Genomic DNA, 4489 nt, shown 5'->3' with positions numbered 1-4489 from the left:
GTTCCACTATACATCTATTTTCACATTGGATTTTACTGATATTGGAACAAACTACATAACAATATTCTAATCTAGTGCTGGGACCAGCTCTTCTCTCTCTTTTTCTCCAAAGCAAATATGTACAAGGAGATGATTTAGGGTCCTATTTATCACTTCTTTTTTTTTTTTAAGAACATTTTTTGAAAATATTATCACATTATTTTAGTTTAATTGAAAAGTATTCAATGTTTTTTGGTGAATCAGTATGATATAGCAATGGATGGGATTGCGGTGGTCAAAACACCGATACTGGCATTCTAATCGTTAAGAATCCAGACAGGGGCCGGCGAGTACCCTAACCTTCCCCTCTCCCCCCACCTTAGTGGTACCTAACCCTAATCTCCTCCCAGTGGTGCCTAACCCTAACCCCCCCCCCCTCCCCATATCCTAACCCTAAACTCCCCCCAGTGGTCCCTAACCCCCCCGCACCCTAAATCTAACCCTCCCAGTGAGGTGCCTAACCCTAACCCCCCCTCCCCGTAGCCTAACTCTAACCCTCCCCGGGGGGTGCCCAACCCTAATCTCCCCCTGGTGTGCCTAAACCTAACCCTGCTTCCCCCCCACAGCTAACATCTATCAGCACCTGCTTACCTTCATTTGGGATGGAAGCTGTCGGGATTTTGTTGCCTATCTTTAGTCCCGTGTCAGGCCTCCAACGTCGGGATTCCGACAGCCATCATTCCGGCCGCCAGTAATGTGACTGCATCCCGGTTTTTGGAGCAATTTACAAAAAACAAAAAAACACTCCAAGCCATTTAATTTGCATATTTTTAGTACGTAGTCGATCGCATTTACTGTATTTGTAATGACAAGAGGATGAGCTAGAAATGAAGGCTCTTAAAGAGCGACAGCTCAAGGGGTTATTCATCGTTAATAAATGGGGCCCAAAGATTGAAGTGTTGAAGGAGTCTATGGGGTATATTTACTAAAGTGCGGGTTTACAAAAAGTGGAGATGTTGCTTATGGCAACCACTCAGATTCAATTTATCATTCATTTAGCACCTTCTAGAAAATAATGGCTAGAATCTGGCTGGTTGCTAAGGGCAACATCTCCACTATTGTAACAAAAACTTGTAGAACAAGAGAGTGTTGAGTTGCGCCAAAGATGTTTGTGAATTCAGCAGGAAATGGAAGAGTTAATAGTATGTGTAAAGGGACATCAGAGAAACACAAAGAAAAGTGGCCGATTTGACTCTGGCGTTGAAAGAAAAAGACTTTAGTTGTCACACAAGCAGGACTTGCAGAGTGTGAATTGGAGAGAGATTATCTGGCTGAGAAGCTCCGTGATTATGTGATAACCCCTAACATGCTGGGGAAAACTCTGCTGGTTTGGGGGTAACTGCCAGGAGCTAGGACCCTGCTGTTCCCTTGGTGGTGGTTCTCTGTCAGTCGGGAAACTAGAGAGAGACTGTTGGGGGTGGAGCTAGAGAAGCCCAGTGGGAGTGAGTCCTGCACAAGCCTGGGAGGGGCACAGGATATTGTGTGCAGAGGCTGTGTTTCTGGGCACACGTGTCTGAGGAGAGCCAGGGTAGTGATAGGAGCTGCACTGCCTGTGAGGATACCCAGAGACAGATTGGCCCATGCTAGGAGCTGACAGAGAACAGCACCAGAGAGCCTGGCTGCTAATGCTACAGAGGGACACAGTGAGTAACCATTGACAGAACTGACACAAAGTTACAGCATTCATAGCCAGCATACCCTGTGCCATAAAAGACAAGCCTGTACTAGGCACACTTAGATATGGTTTCAAATAACAAAAACCATAAAAATGTACTTTTATTATACTTACATAAAATTATGAGGTAATCTTACTAAATCTGAATATGGTCAGATTATACATCTACCATATCAATATAATGCTCAGAATGGATACAAATAAACTGAGCTTAAACGGCGAAAATATTAATACTGAAAAAAGTCCACATTCCACACAACACGCATGAAATAATATCAAAATATCTTCAGTCCATAAAATGGTGGTGTATAGATGTACACAGTTCGTGCAATATCTGTCTCATGTGTTGTCCCAATTCTCCAATGTGGATCAACCTACGGCACCTGGTATTACTAAATGGTCTCCCATCCAAGTACTGACCAGGCCTGTTGCTGTATCGCTTCCAAGATCAGACGAGATTGGGCAGATTCAGAAAAGTATGGCTGTAGGTTTAATTCACATGGCAGCAATCGATATCTCTAAAGCTGGCCACACACTAGACCAACTTACATCCAACCAGCCAACTTGTTGATTGGTTGGAATGAAAATCTAGTAACGTATGGGAGTAAATGATGATCAGCAATTTGCTCCTAAATGCCAGAAAACAGATGAAAATGGTCGTTCAGACAAGTTTGTTAAATGTTTGATCTAAACTATTTGTTCAAACAACAGTTTTTGTCCATTTTCCAGTGTTTGGGAGCAAATTGCTGATTGTCATTTGCTTTCATACCTTACCAGATTTTCATTCCAACCAACTAGTTGGCTGGTTGGACAGATAATCTTTAGATGTGTGGCCAGCTTTAGCCCATGAGTTCTACAGATTTGCATGAAAGAAATGTAGGACTGACACTCAAAGGACAGTCCAATTTGTAAAATGACAAATATTGAAAAAAGTTATGCATGAGCATACTTTAATCATAAGCATGAACTTACTAGACATATAATATCATAAACTACTTGCGCCATTATAAATTCTACTATGGTCCATATAGTGAACCTATTCAAAATAAACACTGATATCAACAATTAGAAAACAAGATCACAATTAAATCATATACTGATATTACATTTAGGTGATCAGTGATAATCAAAAATTCGTCACACTTAGCTACTACCATTAAACTGAACTTGTGTATACATTCAGATTAACTTCCTTGAGGTATCTTACTTGATATATACCTATTAGCTTGTGTCAAGCGTGCATGGTACCTAATGCAACCAAGTCAGCCTAAGTCCCTAAGTGAGATTCTCTACACACCATCAGCGTTCTCACCACACTAAATAGTCAGCATAGACTTAAAGCGAGTTCAAAAGCTTGTGAATGCTAAATGCAAATATTGATTTGTCAGAAAAAAGACTGACAGCTATAAATCATAGTTTCTATTAAATGTAATCTCAAATCATACTAGGTAACATACAATCCACATGCATTATTTGAGAGAGTTGGCAATTGCAAGCACTAAGACAACATTTTTTTTTTTTAAATAAAATAATTGATTAATCAGCAGTGATGTGACACCATAGATCTAAAATGTTCGAAACAGCATAAGACAGTATGGGCTGCTGATAGGAAGGTTGAAAAGCTAAGACCGCTGAAATAGACAATCCGTCTGTCAGCGGTAATATGATACCAGTGCGGGGTCCAGTTCATTAACCGGCTGGACCACCTAATGTTGTGCAGCGGGTCAGTTGAAAGAGGACACGCGTTTCACCTAAGTGTAGGTTTGTTCACCTCACCATTGCCTCGTAGTCGGAAATCCCTGATACTAATGTCCACGCACCCAGCGCTAATTAGTAGGGAGGATCTGGATTACGTCACTCTCCATGGTGACTGAGGTACTAATCCCACCCTCCTATATACGAAGATATTCCTGTTGGGCTAAATGGGTCACATGTACTAGTCAGTTAGCCAACCGAATCAATAAAGAGTCGCAGTGCATCATGGTAAATGTAGTTCATCACATACGATACTTTAAAAGAAATTCAGGAGGCAAGCTATAATCACGTGAGCATAAATAAGTGATTATAGGTATAAACGAGTAAAGATACCAATAATTGATATATCAGTAAGGCAGATACATAGAATAATTCTATGGTTATACAAATGCCCATGAAACTAATTGTGCTGTGTCATCAAACATTAAATGAGCCAAACCACTATGGTTAAAAATATAAATAAATGGTGGTAGATTGAAAACTTATTTTTCTTTTTCTCTTTTTTCTTCTTTTTTTTCTTTTTGTATCTTTACATAAGTGCAAACAGCCACTTTCTTATAAAGACATTAATAATTCTGTAATCATGGAGTACCTACAGAAGAAATTATATTCGGGTCATGAGATATTGAATGCTCCAAATAACTATAGTTAATTATGTACGGGGGCTCTGTGTAGCGATCTAATTAGCCACTACATACATAAATCATCTCTGATAAATAACTCTATGCATAAATTATCCGCAGGAGTCGTAATGCTATGATCATAGGTGTCATATTATATGATCCACCCTGTATGCCCAGATATTTAGAAATCGTGCATTTAGCAAAACCCGAATCCCAAATCTGTATTCCCAGATATTTAAAAACCATACATAATCAAACCCAGATCCTACTATGAGATACCGGGATAATATTTTGGTATAACACAATAAAACTAACACTCAAACCAATAATAAATTCTATGACATAAAATCCCTATATATATATATATCAGTGACTTAGGTATAATATACATTATTAT

The 4489-nt window shown here is 39.5% G+C and overlaps 1 pseudogene; it reads right to left on the bottom strand.

Moving 5' to 3' along the window:
* Positions 1–2085: 2085 nt before the first annotated feature.
* LOC148505492 (5S ribosomal RNA) lies at positions 2086–2204 on the bottom strand (annotated as a pseudogene).
* Between the last annotated feature and the right edge of the window lie 2285 nt (positions 2205–4489).

This window comes from Taudactylus pleione, unplaced genomic scaffold, assembly GCF_031769625.1.
Source record: "Taudactylus pleione unplaced genomic scaffold, aTauple2 ptg000452l, whole genome shotgun sequence".
Classification (NCBI taxonomy): domain Eukaryota; kingdom Metazoa; phylum Chordata; class Amphibia; order Anura; family Myobatrachidae; genus Taudactylus; species Taudactylus pleione.
The sequence above is the reverse complement of the archived record's forward strand: the minus strand, read 5'-3'. Positions and strand labels throughout refer to the sequence as shown.